This window comes from Hemiscyllium ocellatum, chromosome 29 (genome assembly GCF_020745735.1).
Source record: "Hemiscyllium ocellatum isolate sHemOce1 chromosome 29, sHemOce1.pat.X.cur, whole genome shotgun sequence".
NCBI lineage: Eukaryota > Metazoa > Chordata > Chondrichthyes > Orectolobiformes > Hemiscylliidae > Hemiscyllium > Hemiscyllium ocellatum.
The window spans coordinates 17,615,171-17,638,810 of NC_083429.1; the positions used below are offsets into that span (position 1 = coordinate 17,615,171).

The 23,640-nt window shown below is 41.6% G+C and overlaps 1 long non-coding RNA gene across 1 annotated transcript in view; it reads right to left on the reverse strand.

The window, feature by feature from the left end:
- The window catches only part of LOC132829700 (uncharacterized), a 63,367-nt gene that overhangs the window by 27,317 nt on the left and 12,410 nt on the right, over nt 1-23,640 (reverse strand). Inside the window, exon 2 of the long non-coding RNA XR_009646260.1 lies at nt 5,684-5,771. This is a non-coding gene — a long non-coding RNA (uncharacterized LOC132829700). The remainder of the gene's footprint in view (nt 1-5,683; nt 5,772-23,640) is intronic.

The following is a 23,640-nucleotide window of genomic DNA, read 5'->3' on the forward strand; positions in this document are numbered from 1 at the left end:
TGCAGAACAAAAGAAAATAAAATTCGGGCCATAGTTACAATCTGAAATTATTGAGCTCATTGTTGAGTTTAAAAAGCTGCGAAGTTGCTATTCAAAAGGTGAGATGCAAACAAGTGGAGAACAAGTGATAGGAAGCTTGGTGTCATGACTGCAGACAGAACGAGGTGTTCTGCAAAGCAGTTAGTCAGTCTGCATGTGATCCCAGTGTAGAGGAACCCACATTCTGGTCAGAGAATACAATAGAAAGAATTGAAAGCATACAAGTCAATAGGTGCTTCATCTAGATAAAGTGGGTGACACGATGGCTCAGTGGTTAGCACTGCTGTCTCACAGCAAGGCAAAAGTGAGGACTGCAGATGCTGGAAATCAGAGTTTAGATTGGAATGGTGCTGGAAAAGCACAGCAGGTCAGGCAGCATCTGAGGAGTAGAAATATCGACCTGGGTTGGGGGGGTGCTGGGGAGGACGTAGCAAAGACTACAATAGTGGAATGGGGGTGGGGATGAAGGTGATAGGTCAGAGGGGAAGGTGGAGTGGATAGGTGAGAAGGGAGATTGGCAGGTAGGATAGGTCATGAGGATGGTGCTGAGCTGGAAGGTTGGAACTGGGGTACGGTGAAGGGAGGGGAAATGCGGAAACTGGTGAAGTCCACATTGATGCCCATGGGTTGAAGTGTTCCGAGGCAGATGATGAAGCGTTCTTCCTCCTGGTGTCGGGTGGTGAGGGAGCGATGGTGGAGGAGACCCAGGACCAGCATGTCCTCGGCAGAGTGGGAGGGGGAGTTGAAATGTTGGGCCACAGGGTGGTGGAGTTGATTCATGTGGGTATCCCTGAGATGTTCCCTAAAGTGCTCTGTGAGGAAACGTCCAGTCTCCCCAATGTAGAGGAGACTGCATTGGGAGCACAGCACCAGGGACCCAGGTTCGATTCCAGCCTTGGTGACTGTCTGTGTGGAGTTTGCACATTCTCCCTGTGCCTGCATGAGTTTCCTCCGGGTGCTCCGGTTTCCTCCCACACTCCAAAGATGTGCAGGTTAGGTGAATTAGCCATTCTAAATTACCCATAGTGTTAGGTGCCCGAGTCAGAGGGAAGTGGATCTGGGTGGGTTGCTCTTCGGAGGGTTGTTGTGGACTTGTTGGGCCGAAGGGTCTGTTTCCACACTATAGGGAATCTAATCTAATCTAAAAAAGTATGTGTGGCCTTGGACTGTAAGAAGGGAGAAGGTAAGGAGGAGGTACACCATCTCATGGGAAGGTGCAGTTAGTAAAGGATGGTGTATTAAGGGTGACTGAGGAATTGGCTAGGCTGTCATGGATGGAATACTCAGTTGAAATGCTGATAGGGAAAGGAAGACGTGCTTGGTAGTGGCATCACACTGGAGTTGGGAAGAGTTGGCAAATGCAGAGGTCTATGTGGAATGTGAGGACAAGTGGAAGCCTATCAGGGAAATGGAAAGGAGTGGAAAAAATATTAGAACTAACCCCAGGCACCTTGTGGCTGAGGTGGAGCGTTGTCATCAATCCTTGTTTCCAAGCCAAGTCTAAGAGCTTAGTTGATGAACTGTGGTAGAGGATAAACCATTAATGAGTCTAACAGTGAGCAATGGTCTTAACAAAAAGGTGCAATTCATTTCATGGTGACATTAGGTATATGTTACATTAATTAGTTAGGCATAATAAGGAAGTGATGATGACACATTGGGACTTTGAGCAAGATTCTCCATCCAAGACTATGTGATATCATCCAATCGGGTAGAGCTTAATGCTGTCTTCAACATCCTTCCAGAACTATTAATAGGTGCCTCATTGCCATTCCTCACTCCCAAACCTTTCTCTTACATTAACATTTATCCATTCAGGTATCTATCTGCATTTCTATTTATCACCTCAAGCCTCAGACTTCACAAATGCAGGTGTGCTCCAACCTTCCACAACATGTCCACTACACTTTCTCTTTGGATTTGAACGGTTGGCTAGTTTTTGACTTCAGGACCTTGAATTTTATATTGACATTTCTTGGATAGCAAACATCAACAATGAGACAAGATTCCTGTGGATCCAACACATAACCTGCTCAGCTTGAAGGACAAAACATGATCTCAAATGGTTTTGGATGATGTTGAGGTCCCTGTTGAGGTCCTTTATCCATTTCTGTTGCACTTGGCTCATTGTCATGCACAATAATATTCATTCCAGTGAGCAATATGCTGCTCCCAGCAAAACTGCTCCAAACCACAAACATTTTTTATAGTCCCATGGACTCAACTATAAAATCAACCTCTTTGCTAGGATAGGAAGTTGTGTGTTTAGTTTTCTCCCTATCTGCAATTCTGATGGTGACAAGCCACATTAGAATTGAGTGTGTTGGTAATTCAAGGAAGAGTTGAAGGAATTCAATTGCCTCTCTGAACAAAGGGTCAAAAAACAAACCACGGTCGATCAACCTGTCAAGTGTCAACCAATTAAAAAATCCACTCAGCCTCCCAGTCTCATGGTGGAACCCAAAAAGAAGAAAGAATCATTGAGATCACCTGCAATGGCATAAAAGAGAAGTTTCATCTGGGCAAGAAGAATCAATGGCCAGCAAATTAAGAGACATGAATGAAGGAGTGACCAAGAATGTGCTCCCATTCCCCAATATTGTCTTGAGGGTTGGCCAGTTATCTGAGAACATGTACTTTGAGCATTGACAACATTTCATGATCAGTGACAGTTTAGTAATACATGACTGAAGGATTGTTATTCCAGCATCTTTTTAAGATGATATACTGGAAATGATACTCCAGGAACATGTGGTATTCTCAGGCACACAGCCAGGAGTAAGTCAGTGGCTAATTCCAGAAGTGGATTTAGGATAAACCTCTTTATTTAGCATGTTATGAGCATATCATCCTAAGAATTACATCGGGTGAATTAAATGAATAGATGCATTGATAGGTGTATCTAATTAAGAGAATGAGGGAAGAATATGCAAATGACACATTGATTCGATGAGATGGAGTAAAGTAGATGGGGATGTTGGACAGCGTAAATATCATTATAGACAAACTAGGCCTGTTTTTGTGTTGCTCCCCATTATACAAGCATATTTTCTCCCATTTCACATTGAAACCTTGACATAGGAGCAGGGAGTAGACCATTTGGCCCATTGAGCTCACTTCACCATTCAATATGATCATAGCTGATCCTTGATCTCAACTCTATGCTCCATGCTCCTATTCTCATCCCATTCCTGTTGCTACCTTTCGTCTCTAGAAATCTATCGCCTTCTGAAATATATTCAGCAACTTGACCCGCATAGTCTTCTGTGGTAGACAATTCCAAAGGTTAAGATCAACTAGGAGAAAGTGAGGACTACAGATGCTGGAGTACCAGAATTGAAAAATGTGGTGCTGGAAAAACACAGCAGGCCAGGCAGCATCCGAGGAGCAGGAGAATTGACGTTTCGGACATAAGCCTGAAGAAGGGCTTATGCCCGAAATGTCGATTCTCTTGCTCCTCGGATGCTGCCTGGCCTGCTACGTTTTTCCAGCACCACATTTTTCAATTCCAAGGGTTAACCAACCTCTGAGTGAAGACATTCCTCCTGACCTCAAGCTGAAGTGATCTACCATGCATTCTGAATCTGTGACCCCTTGTTCTGGATCCCACCACCCCTCCAAGGCCAGGGGACACTCTATCCCTACATCCTCTGTCCAGCCCTCTCAGTTTTATATGTTTCAATGAAATTCCATCTCATTCTTTTACATTCCACTCAATCCAGGCTTCATGAACTCAATCTCTCCTTGATGGACAAACCTGCTAAGCCACAATTAGTCTGGTGACCCTTTGCAGCATTCCCTCCATGGCAAATATATCTTTTCAAAGGGAGGGAGACTTTACGTCCCATTCTAATAGTTCCACTGGTCTAACATCAGTTCTGCAAAGGAAGTTTTACAATTTTTGTTTCTTTTTTTTAAGCCATGTCTAAGGACTGAAGGAGAAGTTCTTCGATTATAGCTTGTTCTGTCCTCAGAAGGCAGCAGTTTAGATCGCACTGTAAATGTCTGTGTGCGTGCGTGTGCGCACATGTGTGTGAGAGAGATACATTTGTACATGATTGCATTTAATCCAACTATGGCTTAACATGGAGATGCATCATCAATGTAAAAACTGTGTTTATGTTTCTGTACATGCATTCATATTTAGAAACAATTTACAAGCAGACAACACTTGTTGGTTATAGACATAACCATAAGTTGGTGACCATTCAGTCAAACATGGCACCAAAAATTACTGCACCTTCCCTCATATTTGGCAAAGCACCATTTCTAATGTTCAAATTAGCTGAAATCTCTAACTTGCCTGGCTGATAAATACAGATTAGTGCTTTAGGTAAAATTCTCCCATGAAACACCAGCTCAGTGAGTTTTAACATCCTTTTGAAAGCAGGGAGAAAGTGGGGAGAAACATCATTCAGATATTCTTAACTAACATGCAGTGCTCTGCAAACGTATGTTGAGGTTTGATCTTTTTTTCGAGAGCTGAATGATATGGGATGCCGTTGACTCCACAAACCCTGACTACAAAGGCAGGGGGCCAGTCTATGGAATCATACAGTCACTTACAGTGTGGAAAGAGGTCATTTGGCCAATCGAATCTGCACTGACCCTACAAAAAAACATCCCACCCAGACCGAGGTCCCGACCCTATCCCCGTCATGTTGCATTGACTTTGGTTAATCGTTGGACTGAGGGAGGAAACCAGGACATTCGGCAAGATGCAGGGAGAATGTATATACACCACAAAAACAGTTACCTGAGGCTGGAATCAAACCCAGGTCCTTAGAGCTGTGAGGCAACAGTGCTAACAACTGAGACATCATCAAGGGACAAACAGTTATGCATCAACCAAATTGACTGGTAATTGGAATAGAGTAGAATAGAATAACCTCATTGTTATGGGTACTCAGTACAGATGTACCAAGAGTACAATGAAAAGTTTTCACAATGTCTGTCTCTAATGATGCCATCTTAGGTACAGGTACCGAGGTTAAATTTTGGATACAAAAGTGAAATAAAAGAAAAATAGCAACATTACTTACAGTATCTAAAAAAAAAAGTTTGAGATAAGATAGTTATAACATAGTAAGAGGATTGATAATACAGGTCCAGGAAAGAATTTCAAATAGACAATACATTGCAGAAGCTCAGCAAGCAGATGGCCTGACCGCCCATGCTAGACCCCAGTCCAAAAACTGTTTTGCTCCACTCTGGGCCTCCAGTCTGGTCCGCTCCAGGACTCAGCTGCACCTAGGTATGTTGTGCTGCTCCGGGCCTATCTCCCCCTCACCCTGCTCCGGGTCTATCTTCCCCTCACGCTATTCCAGGGCTACCTTCCAATTTGCCCTATTCTTTGACTATTTTCCCCTTGCCCTGTTCTGGAATCATCTGCTCCAGGACCATCTTCCCCTTGCACTGTTCTGGGATTATCTTCCCCTCACGCTGTTCTGGGATTATCATCTTCTCGTACTGTTCTGTGACTCACTTCCCCGTATGCTCCTTCAGGACTGCTTAAAATAGAGAAAAAAATAGAAAATACAGGTGAAGCAGAACTGTTCTGGGTGGACTGTCTTACTCTGCTGCTATCTTCTGCAATTTTATGCCTCATTAGAGACAGTACATTCTGCCTCAGAAACCTACTCACCATCTGGGACTGGCAAATCCCAATTAACTTGTACCCCACAGACATTGTGGCCAGGGCTGGTACTGGATTCAGGCAATGAGATGGCAATCTGTAAAAAAAATCAGAATTTTTGAAATGTTTGGCTGTTGGTGAGGTCAGTTTTATGAGGGAGTTGGAAGCTGAGGTTTAAGAGACTATAGAAACCTGGGCCAAGATCAACTCCTTGGGGATACAGCCAAGGGGGAACATTGTTTACTTCACTTACAAGTGGAGAATGTATCTCTCCTACTGTTGGTGAAAGGCTGGTTGTGGGGATGTTGAGTCCCTTAAAGAATACTAATTGCCCAATGAAGGGCCTCAATTGGTCTATTGACAGGTGGATAGGCAAGCCATTCAACAACACGGCCAATAGAGGGAGGGAGCCATAATTGAACTCATCAGTGGGAGAGTATTAAATGCAGTCCCAATATCAGCTGTGGCACCTTGTAGGAGTGGGGCATGGTGATCAGATGTGCATGGGGCAGGAATTAGGCAAGAATTGTCTTTACTGTGATATGTTTTACTCAAGTGGCTGGTTAAATAAAAAGAATTGCATTTGTAACACACTTTGCCTGACTTCAGCCCTTCCAAATGCTCTTTAGTCAATGAAAGATTTTTGAAGTGTGCTGACTGTTATCATCTTGGAAGCACATCAGCCAATTTTTACACAGCAATTTCCAACATACAGCAAGTGATACTGTCCAGGTAGTTGGTGTTTTTCACATGGTTAAGGAATCAATAGCTGGGAAGCCATTCTTTTGTTCTTCAAAATGGTGCCATGACATTCACCTGTGGGGCAGCCAGAGTCTTATTCTAACATTAGCATTTGAATCACAGGCTCATCAATAGTGCAGCACATCCTCAGTACAGGGCACTCAAGTATCACCTGGAATGGCAATTGGAGCCTTCAATCTTCTCACACAGAAGTGAAAGTGTGACCACGTGACACTGGGATTAACAATAGTGGAGGTTGAGAGTGACTGTGATGTTAATCTGAACATTACCAAATATGACCTATTTCATTATTCTTAAGAAACTCATTGTTTGCAAATAGGACACCGCATAAAAATATATAATTTATAAGTGAATCTTGGAAAGGGAGAGTCCATATACATTTGCTCAGGAATCAAACATGTTCACTTTGGTTTGATCCATTGGAATCCCTTACAATGGAATTAAATGTACAGTTTTAACCATTTTATACTTTTGGGAGATTTGGGTACTATTTTGATTGTGGTATTTTACAAACAGGAGATTAGTTGGCATAATTGGAATTCTAACAGGGATTCAATTAATCAAGTTTGTGTTTTTCTGGAGCCAACCAACTAAAATAGGTGATATACTAAACTGGAATCATTACTATTTTAACAGCTACCATGCCTTTGTTTTGTCTATTATTCTTCCAGGTCAACCTATGATGGTGCAGGAGAACTCATTGTGCTGAAGATCAGAAACAAGAACCCTCAACCTTCTCATAGTGCTTCTGAAAAAGTTTCATTTAGAAAAGAGAAGTTTTGGAAGAATGATGATTGAAAAGATTGTTCGTCCATAGTTGCCCTGCAGAAGGTGGTGGTGAACTGCTGCAGTCCATATTCTGCAGGTAGACCCACAATGCCATTCAGAAGGGAATTCCAGAATTTTGACCCAGCAACACTGAAACAATGGTGATAAATTTCCAAGTCAGCTTAAGAATAGCTTGGATGGGGACTTGCAGGGAGTGGTTTTCCAACGCATCTGCCCTTGTCCTTCTAGATGGTAGTGATTGTGGGTTTGGAAGACGCTGCCTGAACATTTTGAGAATTTTGTTCAGCTCACCAGTTTGCTCAACTTGTAAAACCTTCATAATCTCCTCATATCCATAACTGCTATGTTCAGTATCTGTAAATCACTGACATTCAAGGTACTGGGAATGTGGGACTTCTGTAGGTAGTCATGTATATTTGGCAGTGCAGGCATGGTGAGCTGAAGGACCTTCATCTGTCTTGTATGATCTGATGATTCTACGCAGGTATCTAGGTTGCCATGACCCTTGTGATATAGTGCACAGAAAATCAAGCCCCATTATTTCAGGAGTTAAAGTGTGAAGATGTGATCAGTTTAATCTCGAGAATGAATTACTTCTGGCAGTGACAGCCATTTAAGGTAAACAAAACTCATGCCAGGCTTCATCAATGAAGAAGAATCTGAAAATTTAATTATTGTAACAAATGCGTCCTCTAATGTGGCAAAAAACTGATTATTACTTACTAATATCTGAACTAACCTATGTCATCCTTTAAATCCAAATGCTTTCATATTCATTCATAAACAAGGACTGATAAAATAGACAAGATGAACAGTCTTGACAAAGATATATTTGTTATGTATAGGCAGAAAAGCCTATTTCACAGTGCAAATGATGTGACTTTTTCAGGTTTTTTGTTTTGCAATGATATCACATTGTGGTTGACTACAGCAGTCCTCAAATTTAGTAGCCAGTCAGTTAGACTTGGGTCTTGTCATAGAATCTCTACAGTGTGGAAAGAAGCCATTAGGTCCAACAAATCCACACCAACCCTCTATAGGGTAACCCATCCAGATCTATTCCTCTACCCTATTAGTCTACATTTCCCCTAAATAATACAGGAGAAAGTGAGGATTGCAGATGCTGGAGATCACAGCTGAAAACGTGTTGCTGGAAAAGCGCAGCAGGTCAGGCAGCATCCAAGGAGCAGGAGAATCGACATTTCGGGCATTCATGAAGAAGGGCTCGTGCCCAAAACGTCGATTTTCCTGCTCCTTGGATGCTGCCTGACCTGCTGCGCTTTTCCAGCAACACATTTTCAGCCCTAAATAATACACCAAACCTACACTCCCCTGAACAATATAGGCAATTTAGCACAGTCAATTCACTTAACCTGCACATCTTTGGGGGCAACACAGTGACTGTGTAGTTCACACTGGTGCCTCACAGTGCCAGGGACCTCGGTTCAATTCCTGCCTCGGGCGACTGTCTGTGTGGAGTTTGCACATCCTACCTGTGTCCGTGTGGGTTGGTGAACTGGCCATGCTAAATTGCCCATAGTGTTCAGGAATATGTAGATTAGATATATTAGTCTGGGGTAAATGTAAAGCTAGAGAAATGGGTCTGGGTAGGTTTCTCTTTGGAGGGTCAGTGTGGACCTGTTGTACCGAAGGGCCTGATTCCATTGTACAAGGATTCTATATCTTTGGACTATGGAAAGAAACCGGAGCACCTGGAGGAAACCCACGCAGACACAGAGAGAATGCTCGTACGCCACACAGATAGTCACCCAAGGCTGGAATCGAACCCTGGCTCCTGGAGCTGTGATGCAGCAGTGCTAACCATTGAGCCACCAAGCTGCCCCCATGAATTCAAAGTATCATTTCTTTTGTAGTCTTTGATTATTATTTCTTTCAGAATTGAATATAGAGATGGTGCACAGATTGACTTGCTGACAAGCTTAAAGATTTAAATCCCAACTGTTTTGTCTCCTCTTAGTCCAGCGACAATTAACCACTTACTTACAAAACTGCCAATTGCAGCAAACCCTGTTGCCAGGCAATTCCACTTTTCTCTAAAGACACCTGGTGCCAACGTGTCCCACAAAAGTACCAAAATCCAGCCTCTAGTAAAGTTATCCATAACCATGTATAACCATTAAGTGCCAACACAGTTGTATCTTTCTTTTCTGTTCTGAAATAAGCAAGTAATAGTTTAAGCTCCTATTTTCCAATTTATATTCCCAAAGTTAAATATGTGTGGTTCTTATAACATATCAAAGTAGATGATAAATTGAATTGGAAGAACAGTGTACAAGCAGTCAATCACGCAAGCCAACTTTCCATCCATTGACTCCATTTACACTCTCTGCTGCCTCGGGAAGGCAGCCAACATCATCAAAGTCCTCTCCCACCTCAGTTATAATCTTTTCCAACCTCTTTCATCAGGCGGAAGATATAAAAGCTTAAACACATACACCAACAGATTCAAGAACATCTTCTTCCCTGGTGTTAATAGACTTCCCAATGGACCTCTCAAATTTTACATTAAATGTTGTTCTCGCTCTTTGTGTACCTTCTTTGCAACCATAACGTTGTACCCTTAGCCCTGTTCTATTACCCTAATGCACTTTGTATGGTATGATCTGCCGGTACAGCATGCAAAATGAAACTTTGCATTGGACCTAAGTATATGTGACAATAATAAATCAAATACAGATCGTTCTGCTATAACACATGTTTCATTAACATGAATTCGCTGTAATACAATTGACAAATTGGAGATACTGTTTCTAAAGTGCAAACTTCTAAAACATGTGTTGGCCTGTAACATGATTACATCATCAACACTTTAAACGCTGTTTCTAAAGTGCCATTTTTCTTTTATCTTTGTAGTTTGTTTGTATCGGTGCAAAACACAGTGAAAATACTAATACACCATCAGTAGGAAAAAAAAATCCAAGTGGCCAAGGAACCAGTAACAGGACTGATTGGGCTCTGCTTATGTGAAAGAACAGATGAAGGGGAGGGTAGGGACTAAATCAAAATAGAGTTGGATGGGAAGAGCGATTTTTCTGTAATGCGATGTTGCACAAGAACACAACCATTGCGGTATAGAAGAATTCCCCGTCAATCAAAACATGTGATTTATTTCCTTAAAAAATTAAAATGATTAAAATTAAAATAAAACCATTCCATGCAGTTACAGTTTACAGTTCTATATCTTTTGCTGGTCTCTCCTGGTGCAGTTGACTTCATAAGGTAGATTCTTTAAAGAAACTAGGATTATTGAACCAGCACAAATACATTAGCTGAGCAGATCTTTCTTGAAGAAATCCACACTTGATAAATGTAATTAGTGACAGGAGAAATGTCATTTACCCCTTGTCTCAGTACTACTGTTGGATGCATTCAGGGAAAAGGGTACAACCCCTCAGACACCAGACAAATTAGTTCCTTAACTAGTTTGTGCCTTTTTCTGTAAGAACAACTATTATTTTTGATATATGGATGAGGTCATGCTCTAATAGTGGAACTCATTTACATCATTTTAACAGAGTGCAAGTTTTTGTTTGATAAGTTCCAATTAGCTAGATGTCTGTAAAAAGGTAATTCTTTCTCTTACCATTGTTATTATTAATTACATGTAATTTTGAATGACCAAGAAATGTACCTTAAAGTGATGTTGAATTGTATTAAGTCAGAAAATTGTAGGATCAAACTTGTAGTTTTTGTTATTTTTGCACAGTAATATGAGAATATTGAATTATAGAAATAGTTAAAATGAGACTTGCTTTGTACATGTATGAAGATGATATAGCACAGCAGAAACATTCTATGAGTTCATGGAGTTCTAGTCACCTCATTCTCACTCAAAATATCAAAAAAATCAAAGTTATGAAATGAATTTCTCCTCAATACATTACTAGTAGATATAGGCTCAGCAACTACACATGTGACACCAATGTTCAGCTCTTGTCAGACCACTTGTTCATCTTTCAGCCTCAGAGAAGCTGCAATATCTTAAGGTTAATTATTGGAAAGACTCAAGTCAATATCTTTGATCCTGTCAAAATGCATTCTGGCACCACCAAAATGGGAACCCGATGTTGGCTCATAGGAAGATGGTTGTGCTTGTTAGAGGTAATTCACCTCAACGCCGCAGGGACGTCTCTGCAGGAGTTGTCCTCGGCTCAACCATCTTCAGCTGTTTCATCAATGACCTTCTCTCCATCTTAATGGTCAGATGGAGGGATGTTAATTGACGACTGTTCACTGTCTCATTCCATTCAGGATTCTTGAGGAACTGAAACAGTTCCTGTGCACAGAGCAAGGTCATTCACATGTGATCTAAAGTGCAACAATAGCATTCATGCCACACAGGTAGTAAGAAATTACCACCTCCAACCAAAAGTCTAACTACATTCCATCATTTTAAGTCCCCATCTTTAAAGTCCTGCCATTGACCAGAAATATAACTAAACCATCCACATAAATACTGTGGCTACAAGAGCAATTCGGAGGGAGGGGATTCTGTGGTCAGTGTCACATCCAAAATTCTGCTTAGAATCTACAAACCCAAAGTGTAATGGAATATTCTCAACTTGCCTTGATGAGTGCAGTTCCAACAGGTTTCAAGAAGTTTGACACCATTAACACAAAGCAGCCATATGACTAGTATCCTATCTATCTCTCTCAACATTCACTCCCTGCATATCAATGCGCAGTGGCAACAGCATGTACCAGTTAGAAAATAGACTACAATAAGTGGTCAGGATTTCTTCAATGGCAGGTTCTAAACCCATGACCTCTACATCTAGGAGGATAAAGGCAGTAGATGCATGACAGTACAACCATTTGTAAGTTTTCCTCCATACCCATTATCCCAACTTGGAACAATATCATTATTCTTTCACTGAGGCTGGGTCACAATCTTGAACCGGCCTTCCTAAAAGTAGTGTGGGTATACTTACATCACATGGACAGCAGTGGCTCAAGAAGGTGACTCAACACTACTTCTCAAGGGCAATTAGAGATGGGCAATAAATGCTGCCCTAGCAATAAAGACCAATCCCACAACTCTCATTAAAACATATCTTTTTGAACAAACTTTTAGCCACCCGGTCTCCCTCACCATCAATGGTATCCATCAATGGAACATTGTCTATTTTGTTTTGATGATTCATGGTAAAGATTTGTGAGATGGTAGTTTAATAGTAATGTCTCTGGACTCATGATCCAGAACCCTAGGCTAATGTTTTGGAATATGAGTTTGAATCTCAGCCTGGCAGATATGACATTTAATTTCAATGATAATTTTGAATAAAAATGTCACCTGACATTGTCACCTGATGAATCACCTGACAATCACCTGATGAAGGAGCGTCGCTCCGAAAGCGAGTGTGCTTCCAATTAAACCTGTTGGACTATAACCTGGTGTTGTGTGATTTTTAACTGTGTACACCCCAGTCCAACACCGGCATCTCCAAATCAGGCTAATGATGACCATGTAACCATTTTCAATTGTTGCAAAAACACATCTGGTTCACTCATGTTCATAAACGAAGTAAATTTGCCATCCTTACTTGGTATGACCGACATGTAACTCTAGACCCACAGCAATGTGTTTGATTCTTAACTGCCCTCTGGGCAATTACGCATGAACAATAAATAAATTGCGCCACACACATCCTATGAATAAACAAAAGGAATGTTTGTCTGTAATAAGGGCGTTAAATAATGCAAATTGCTACTACTGACTGCTCACCTCATTTCTGGTTGATATGAAAGCTCACTGTGTAGCATTGTCTGTCTCAGGTCAGCTCTTTCTACATTTATCTATCTCACTATGCCAGGACTGGAGTCTCTGGGTATACAGTGCTGTACTCAAACCCACTCATTCTGCACCAGTTAATCATATCAATTACTTATGTTTTGTAAGCGAAATATTGGATTGCTTGATCTTGGTATGATTTACAAATGCTGTGAAATGCAGTTTAACAGAATACTGAGTCCTTTGGTGAGAACAGTGCAAACATTCACAAAATGTGAAGTACTCCTTGACATCTTCATGATATTAATGGAAGTTGTTTTTTGTTTGTAAGTAGCATTTCTATCACCTTCACTAGTTACAAAACCACTGTGTAAACACATCTCTTGTTGTTTATTTCATCATTAAAGCAATTAAATTAAAGCCATCTTCATTAACAGAGAACAGGACACTCAAAGTCCCTCTGGCAACTGAAAATCACTCCATGTTCTTTGTTTCAGCTTCATTATGATCCCCTTAGAAACCGATAAATTTATAAGATATTTGATTTCCCAGTGGTGGACATTGAGAAATTTTACAAGCAGGTCTCAACTTTTAAGACTTTAAGTGTTGCAAACTAAAAGCAATGTTGGTAAAGCATCATTTAGTAAACAATTAATGCCCTAAACTACATAAAATAGAAAAGAGGACCCTTATTAGTGCTTATCATGATTGATAACCCCTTGCCACACACATACATGTACTGTGTACATGTTTATGTATAAGTATATATATATATGTTTATACATTACAAGATACTCACCAAAGAATTAAAATAATATGGGAAACAGTCCATTGACACAATTTCCATAGAGTTCATATCTCTCTTCTTTGATGAGTTGCAATGTCCTGTGACTCTCAAAGGTCTTCTGAAAATTACCAAACTGACTTTCACCAGTAAATCACTCACAGCTAATTTCTATTCTTGGCCTCACCAAGGCAATTTTTTTTCACAGTCCTTAGATTACAACAGAACATATTTCTTGTAGCAGAGACTGTCCTCCCTCTTGTATACTGCCTCTTGGCCTCCAGCAGTCTTGTCCTTGTGGTGGCCATTCATCGTTTTTGTTATGGTGGGACTTCTTTCTCTCTCTCTCTCTCTCTCTCTCTCTCTCTCCCCTCTTCTCTGTTTATCTTTCTGTCCAAAATATTAAGAGACCAGACATTCGTCCACAGTCAGCCCGGCTTCTCCTGCCTTTGCTTTCAGGTATGTCAGCAAATCTTAATCTTGACCCAGGTCTCCATGGTAACACAGACTTTTTGTTGATTAGAACTCATCCCCAGTCATTCAACTCTCTTCATTAGTCCATTTTACCTTAAACTAAACAGACAGTTTAAACCTTATCTTCTTAATATCAAACCCTAAGACATGAAGATAATAATTTTTCACGAAATAAGAAAATATCACATTGTAAACTCTTTTATCAACAGACCACATGCAATGCATGAAAAATGCCTTTGTTGTCACAGCTCAGCATTAAATAGTCTGTCTTGTCAAGTGTTACAAAGGGTAACCCATCACAATCAATCTCATCTCCCTGCTTAAAGATGTGCAGATTAGGTGGATGGCTATGGGAAATTCAAAGTTACTGAAATGGAGGGTCTGAGTGGGACACTCTTCAGATAGTTGGTATGCCTTCGATAGGCCAAATGGCCTGCTTCCACACTGTAGGGATTCTAAGATTCAATGTAAAGCTGAACCACAAGTGGTGCTACACTTCCAGTTAAATGATCACAATTATGCATATTTGGAAGTAAATACTGTCCAGAGAGTGGGATGCTATCAGGGAAGTCCTGCACTACCTGGCGATTTCACCTTGACAGCTTGTTTTTTAGCTGAATACTCTCAAAGCTGCAATGTGACATCCATCTGTAAATGTGCTGTCATTGGGCTACACCACACAGATTCACTACAGTGACACCGTGTTCCCAAACCCAGGGACTGACAACGCCTTATTCAGGACATGAGCTTCTGGACTTCATATGTGACCTAGGACATGCAGTCAGGAGGTTAGAGTAGGTTTATCTGCTGTTACTGATATTAAATCTTATCAATAATAAAGCTTATTAACACTAATAAATCTGACTAATGTTAAATGCACATCACAATAGTCATAATTGCTTTTAAAAAGAGAAAAAAAGTCAGTTGCTAATTCCATAATTTAAATAGGAAGTGTGTACCATCCAAGCCATTATCTGTTTCCCTGCATTACCTTTTCATCCTCAGCTCTATCTGTTTACAGGTTCCACAGATTGGGTTCCATTTGTGATCCTGTCATTTCACTGTCTTGTTATCGATTTCTCTGTCTCTCTCTTTTGTCTTCTTGTCAGGGGTACAATCTGTATAAATCACAGTTTACAGTCACTTCTAGCTACACATATGTTCACACTTCTAGGTTGTAATATCCTGTCACCATCAAATACTGTCATCCTCAGTCTCCACAGAATTTCCAAGCTGACTTTAGGCAGTAAGGACAAATCCAGTGATTTTCTTGTCCTAATTTCAGTCGGGCAAATCTCCCAGAGTCCTTAGATTGTTACTATCAAGTTTCTTTGATCATGAACCATTTTCCTCAGGTATTCTGGCTGATAGCTTACAGAGGATTCCAACCTTTTCCCCTCTGCTGACCACAGCTGTGGTACCATTGGTCTCTGTAGAACTTTCTACCTCTCTTTCTATCCAAAGAAAGACTAAGACACAAAGTCTATCCATAGCAAATCCAGCATCTCCTGCCCATCCTTTTAATGTGAACATTTCACACCTTGCTCATAGTAAATCTCCAACCTGGGCTCTCTACTCTCTCATTGTATTGTAGGCAGAATTCATAACTGATCATATGACTCTTTCAGAGATGTGGCATGAAGTTGATGGGCTGAATATCCTCCTCCTATAACCATTTTAAAGATTGTGACACAGTGATAATGTCCCTCCATCAGAGCCAGGAGAGCTGGGTTCAAGTCCAACTTGCTCTTGAGGTGTATAATAAGATCTCTGGGCAGGTTGATTAGAAAAAAAAAATGTATTAATGAGGCTGTTCACTTGCATTTGTTTTGCTAATATCATATCAATGTTTAACTTCACCTCTGTCAGCTCTGGCTCAAAGGCAGCCCTCTCACTTCAGAATAAATAAAGCAAAGGATTCAAATTAAACTCAAGAGCATTGAGAGCTGACACTTGCGGCTCGAGAGAGGGTGTGCTGCATTGTCCAAGCAATGTCTGTTCTGTGGTACAATAGAGACGTAGAAACACCTCAGGTTCAGATCAAAGGCAGTCAGAGATAATTCATGAGCAACTAATAGATTTGAGAGTGTTTCACAATGGCTTTGGAGTTTAGAAATTATGAGGAAAATGAGAAATGGTTCTGAAAGAACATTGAAAAGTCTAACTGATATAAGTTTAATTAAAGGCAACATTGAGGAGCATTTATTTTTCTCTCAGGGGGTCAGGGGTCTGTGGAGTTCACTCCCCTGGGGAGCAATGGAGACTGGATCATTAAATGTTTTTAAAACTGATTGTTGATTGACAAGGGAGTCAAAAGGTATGGAGGAGACAGCAAAGTTAAGTCCAAGTCATAAACAGATCAACCAAGATATTATCAATTGGAGGATGAGACTTAAAGTGACAAAGGTTCTACCCCTACTCCAGCATGTTCATGGAACTCTGGACATTTGGAGAGGTTTGGAGTTCTGGGCAGAGCTGATGAATTGAATTGTTTGGTGACATCTAATTAGACATGTATATTAACTTTGCAGATGTTAGAGAATGACTCAGGACATGATATACAATTCTTATGTTAATAGATGCATGGTAAATCAAGACATTTAGTCATATAGAGAAACATATTCACTGATTCATAAAGTCAGTATGCATAGGGGTCACTTAGCCCTTTGAGTACGTGATGCCTCAGTGTCATGCAACCAATCTGCCCTATTTCCCTGCTCTATCTTCCAGAAGGAAATCCAACTGACTCTGTCCAGTGGATAGGCGAAAGTGAGGACTGCAGATGCTGGAGATTAGAGTCAAGATTAGAGTGATGCTGGAAATGCACAGCAGGTCAGGCAGCATCAGAGGACCAGGAAAATCGAGGTTTCAGGCAGGACCCCTATGAAGGGCTCCTGCCCGAAACGTCGATTGTCCTGCTTCTTGGATGCTGCTTGACCTGCTCAGTGCAGTGGATGTTCATCTATGCAATCCACCCATCACTGACAGTTTTAAGGTTCGGAGTGACATTAACTCCTGGCTCTATGTTGTTGTGGGTTCAACAGAAAGTTGCTGAATTGTCCATAATGGCAAAAGTAGAGAAAGAAAGAAAAGATATTGCAGGAAAACCAATGAATTTGATACAGTCCCTTTAAAAATGATTGAGTAATGGAGCTCAATGAGTCATTGAGAAATCCCAACAAAATGAGAGACGGCTTGAGATTGTGGTTCTGATAAGTTTCCGTAACTAACCCAATGACTCCTAACTTCCTTTGATGTCTGCCTGATATCAGACATCACACCCTGATACAAGTTCAGCTTCTAAGCATTCCTTCAGTTTACTTAAATTTTTCCATTGCAACCAATTGTTGAGGACCATTCTGACTTCTGCGTGGGTCACACAACGCCCGAGAATCAGAGCAATCCACAGAAAAGATCAAAATCAGCATATATTTTAAAAACTGAAAGTAAACATGGTGTCAGCACAAGAGGAAATTCTGACTGTCTCCACAAGCAAGCATTCCTGCACACAAAGCACTACTATACAACTCAAATTAAAGCCAGGGAGCACAGCACATTTTCAAAAACATCACGAGATCGGAAAGTTTCTGCATGTTTTCCTTGGAAGCAGTGTCGGCATATTTTAACCATGTGTGTCTGAGGCAAAGGCTGTATTTTGTTTTTGTTGAGAATGTAGACTGCAGAATCTGCCTGATATCAGACACCACATAGAATGCTGCATGTGAAACAGTCAGGCTATAGAGAGCTGCTTAAAACAAGCTGCATTCAAAGGCACTGTGTTAGGCAGCTCAGCAGCTAGTCACATCAAATAGAAATGAAGCCATGAATCTGCTTGAACTGGCGTTAATCCTATATTGCTGCTCCTGCTCACTCTCCAGCTAATTTTTCTTGCTTCCTCTTCTGAAGTTGACACACACCAGGGCACAGCTCCTTTCACAGCTTGGCTACCTCTGCTGGCTCGCACGATCCGACCATGCCAAGTGGACAGTGAAATGGATGATAATCCCATTGTTATCCACAGTTATTTCAGCCTCTTATGGTCTGTTCTTTTGAATTCACTTGCTATCCTCTCTTACTCTCTCATTCTATAAACCTACCACCCCCCCCCCCCCACCCCACCCCCCACCACCCCCACCGCTCCCCCCCCCCCCGCTTTTATTCACAACATTCCCTTGACCTTATCATCTCAGTTGTCTCCCATCAGGTCAGTCACAGATAAGACGATCTCTGATCAGTTCTTTGTCTCACTATTTATCCACAGTCCCGCACCCCTGACCAATACCAACCAGGTTTCTTCCTGCATCAGCCTTGGGGATGAAAAGAAATGATCCACCAATTCACTTAAACTTGCATTTTCAAAATCCAAACCATTGGGTCCCTATTCATCACAACATTTCAGCAGATTCTGACCATACTTTCACCAAGATATTTGATGCCCTAATCCCCAAATTAGTCTCTCTCTCTCTCTCTCTCTCTCTCTCTCTCTCACTCACTCACCATGAACATTCACTCTAGCATGGGTCTCATCTGTACTCCTTTCAGTCCAACTTAAGCAAATCTGAATGGATTTGGCTAAATCTATTCATTGTTAGATCAGGTTGGGCAACTTAAAGCACTAGCAAGACATTCCTTCATTTGGCTGAAATGCTCAAAATTCCTGGATGAACCACCTTTTACTTTATGACTGTCTTAAACTCATTGCTCTATCTCCTCCATGGTCACCTCCAACAAGGTATAGGAAAAGGTTCCTCATCACTGAGATTGAGCTCATGTGTTCAGCTACCCCTCCTGCTTCCTTCCTTTCCCTAAGTTATTGATTCAATCATTATTGAAAGCTCCCCCTGAACCTACCACTGATCTGGAACTGTGATCTAGTTTCTCCCCTCATGACTTCTTCAAGGCTCACTTGACCATGAGAATCAGCTCCTGCTCCCTCAGTCATACTCCCAATAAAGTAGTCATATTCATGAAAGTACAGTCATACTCACTAACAAACAGTCATACTCCCGTTAAACTACTGACTGCACAACGTTCCCACATGATTCCAGATATTCAACAATATTGTGAACAAGCAGAATGATACAGCACCGGAACAGTCCCTTTGGCCCACCAAGTCTGTGCTGACCATGATGTCATTCTAAATTAATCCCATGTGCCTGCACATGGTCCATATTTCTTGATTCTCTGCCTGTTCATGTGTGTTTATCTAAATGCCTCTTAATCGTTGCTAATGTATTTGCTTCTACTACCTTGCCTGGCAGTTCATTCCAGTCCTGGGTAAAAAAAAACTGGCCTTGTGGATCTTGTTTAAACTTTCCAACCTCACCTTAAACCTATGGCCCTAGTATTTGACATTTCCACTCTGGGGAAAAGACTCCGACAATCCAGCCCTCTCTGTGCCTTTCATAATTGTATATACTTCTATCAGGTCGCTCCTTAGCCTCCAATGCTGTCACAAAAACAATCCAACTTTGTCCAAAAACAACAAATGCTGGAGATCACAGTGGGTCAGACAGCATCCATGGAGATAGAGCAAGCTAACATTTTGAGTCTAGATGAATTCTCATCAGAGCTCAAGTGAGTCGCACACGGTTTGTCCAACCTCTCCTTATACCTAATGTACTTCAATCCAGACAACATCTTGTTAAATCTCTCTTGCGTCCTCTCCGAAGTCACCAAATCCTTCCGATAGTGCGCTGACTGGAATTCTGCAAAATACTCCAAATGATGCTGATTTTTGATACACTGCAACTTGACTTGCCATCTTTTACAGTGATCGACAAAGGCATGCATGTTGCATGCCTTCGTGACTACTTATCCACTTATATTGCCACTTTCATGGAGCCCAAGATCACTCTGCAGATCAACATTCCTCAGGGTTCCGCCACTGTATGCTTTCCTCTTGCATTTGACCGCCCAAAATGCATCACCTCAGACTTGCCCAGATTAAACCCTCTCTGCCCTTTCTTTGCTCAACTTTCAAAATCCCCTATCAGCGTTCCGCAAGGACCACTCCCTTCGTGACTCCCTTGTCAGATCCACATCCCCCACCAACCCAACCTCCACCCCCGGCACCTTCCCCTGCAACCGCAGGAAATGTAAAACTTGCGCCCACACCTCCACACTCACTTCCCTCCAAGGCCCCAAGGGATCCTTCCATATCCGCCACAAGTTCACCTGTACCTCCACACACATCATCTATTGCATCCGCTGCACCCGATGTGGCCTCCTCTATATTGGTGAGACAGGCCGCTTACTTGCGGAACGCTTCAGAGAACACCTCTGGGCCGCCCGAACCAACCAACCCAATCACCCCGTGGCTCAACACTTTAACTCCCCCTCCCACTCCACCGAGGACATGCAGGTCCTTGGACTCCTCCACCGGCAGAACACAACTACACGACGGCTGGAGGAGGAGCGCCTCATCTTCCGCCTGGGAACCCTCCAACCACAAGGTATAAATTCAGATTTCTCCAGCTTCCTAATTTCCCTTCCCCCCACCTTGTCTCAGTCGGTTCCCTCAACTCAGCACCGCCCTCCTAACCTGCAATCCTCTTCCTGACCTCTCCGCCCCCACCCCACTCCGGCCTATCACCCTCACCTTGACCTCCTTCCACCTATCCCACCTCCATCGCCCCTCCCCCTAGTCCCTCCTCCCTACCTTTTATCTTAGCCTGCTTGGCTCTCTCTCTCTCATTCCTGATGAAGGGCTTATGCTCGAAACGTCGAATTCTCTATTCCTGAGATGCTGCCTGGCCTGCTGTGCTTTGACCAGCAACACATTTGCAGCTGTGATCTCCAGCATCTGCAGACCTCATTTTTTACTCGAAAACTTTCAAAATGATCTATATCATGCTGTAACCTTTGACGATCTTCCTCACCATCCACAACTCCACCAATTTTTAGTCATTTGCAAATTTACAAATCAGATAACCTACATTTTCATCCAAATCACATATATTACAAACATCAGAGGTCCCAACACTGAGCTTTGCAGAACACCATTGGTCAAAAATGCCCAGTCAGAAAAACACCCCCTACAACCATCGTCTATCTTCTATAGCCAAGCTATTTTTGTACCCAACTTACCAACTCACTGTGGGTTCCATGTGAATTAGTTTCTGGATCAACCTACCATGAGTGATCCTGTGGAATGCTTTAGTAAAGTCCATGTAGACAATATATGTTGATTTACCCTCACCAATCATAGTCATCATCTTCCTCAAATAACTCAAATTTGTGAGACAAGACCTCTACACTACATGCTGAGTACTCCTAAGAAGTCCAATCTTTTCCAAATGTGAGGAAATCCTGTCCTGAAGAATGTTCTTCAATAATTTCCCTACCTCTAATGGAACACTCACCAACCTATAATCTTTTGATTTATCCCTGCTGTCTGTCTTAAACAAAGGAACAACATTTGCTATTCTCTGGTTTTCTGGGCCTTCACCTGTGGCTAAAGAGTATACAAAGCTTTCTCAAACAGAAACAGTACCTGGCTGACTTGTGCAAATCATGGTTCCATACTTTGGTAGTGGAAGATAGTATAAAGCTTTGATATGAGAAATGTTGATTTTGTCAATTCAGTTTCAACCAGGGGAAAAAAAACCAAGAAAACTGCAGATGCTGGAAATCTGAAACAAAAACAGAACTTTCTGAAAAATCTCAGTACGTCCTGCAGAATCTGTGGCGAGAAAGCAAAGTTAATGTTTAGATCCAGTTCATTGAGCTTCTATCAGGGTCTGGATGAATTAATAACCATATACTGTATTAGGAGCAAGAAGACAGAGTAGATTCACTCCTGGGCAAAGGAGAGAATTTATGAATGGAGACAGAGGAAGTGGATTAATAACGGTCACAGGTTGTGCAAATTTCATGAAATCAACACAGATTTAACAGCGATAGTGTGACCTGAAATGAATATTTTCCCCAAGATCAATGAAATTAGATAGTCAGTTTGCATGGGAAGTGTGAAAAGTCCTCTGCAATTCTTTTGATGAAACTATTTAAGGGAGGTCTCACATGTTGGAGATGATACCTCCACTGCAATTACCAGCCTGCAAGCAATACTCACTGCAGACATGGAATAAACAAACTGCTTCTATTTCAGGGTGACTGAAATAAATAAAGTTCCACATTCAGATCTGAGAAGGTAGTTTCCACACCAAGAGGAAAAGTGCCCAGTGACAGCACCGATTTGGAAAAAACATCAGATATTTGAGAACTTTTTAAAAATAACCGCAGTAATCACTACTGTTGACTGCAGCCAAGAAACCAATTAACTAACCTTGGTGTCAGATTAAAAGGTTACGCCTCGATGACACACAAAGAACCCTGAAGTGTACAGATTATTTTATCTTACATTGTGTTGGACATTATTGCACTATACTGGACTCTTTTAACTTTATGTGTTTGCATTCATATGAAGGGCAAGTGACTCCACAGAGGTTACACGAATGGCTTTTCTTGGATAGTAGGTCATCAACTTGCTCTTTTCTTTAACTCAAGAAAACCTTTGTGATTGGTTCCTTATTATTAGCCAGCTACCTTTCAACTGGAGGGAGTTTACCTTTGAGCTAAAAAGCTTTTCTGGGATCAATTGAGGAAGCCGAAAAGAAAGGAACCAGTTATACTCTTTCTCATCTGATCATAATACATTAATTCAAAACTCATTATTTTTCTATAAGACAGGGGCAAATATAGCTGGGAGTTGAGTGATGGGGAAGAGGCAGTTGGGAACAGGGAAGGGGAGCAAATGGAAAGAGATGCATTGTGGAGAAGGATAGTGGGGAACAGCAGGGAATGGGGCAATGGGAAGAGGGATGAGGCAGTGGAGATTGATGACTCATAGGGAAAAGAGGAATGGGAAGATGAGTAACTGGGAATGAGGCAATTAGGAAGGATAGGCAGAAGTGGAATAGCACTATTATTTCAACTAGTCCCACTCCAATCTGCAAGGCAAAAGTGGGTACTGCAGAAGCTGGAGATCAAAAATGCCCAGTCAGAAAAACACCCCCTTCAACTATCGTCTATCTTCTATAGCCAAGCTATTTTTGAACCCAACTTACCAACTAACTGTGGGTTCCATGTGAATTAGTTTTCTGGATCAACCTACTATGAGTGATCCTGTGGAATGCTTTAGTAAAGTCCATGTAGACAATATATGCTGATTTACCCTCACCAATCATAGTCATCATCTTCCTCAAACAACTCAAATTTGTGAGACAAGACCTCTACACTACATGCTGAGTACTCCTAAGAAGTCCAATCTTTTCCAAATGTGAGGATTAGAGTGGTGCTGGAAAAGCACAGCAGGTCAGGCAGCATCTGAGGAGCAGGAAAATCGATGTTCTGGGCAGAGGTCTTTCATAAGGACACTCCAATCTGCAGTTTGATCCCTAACCT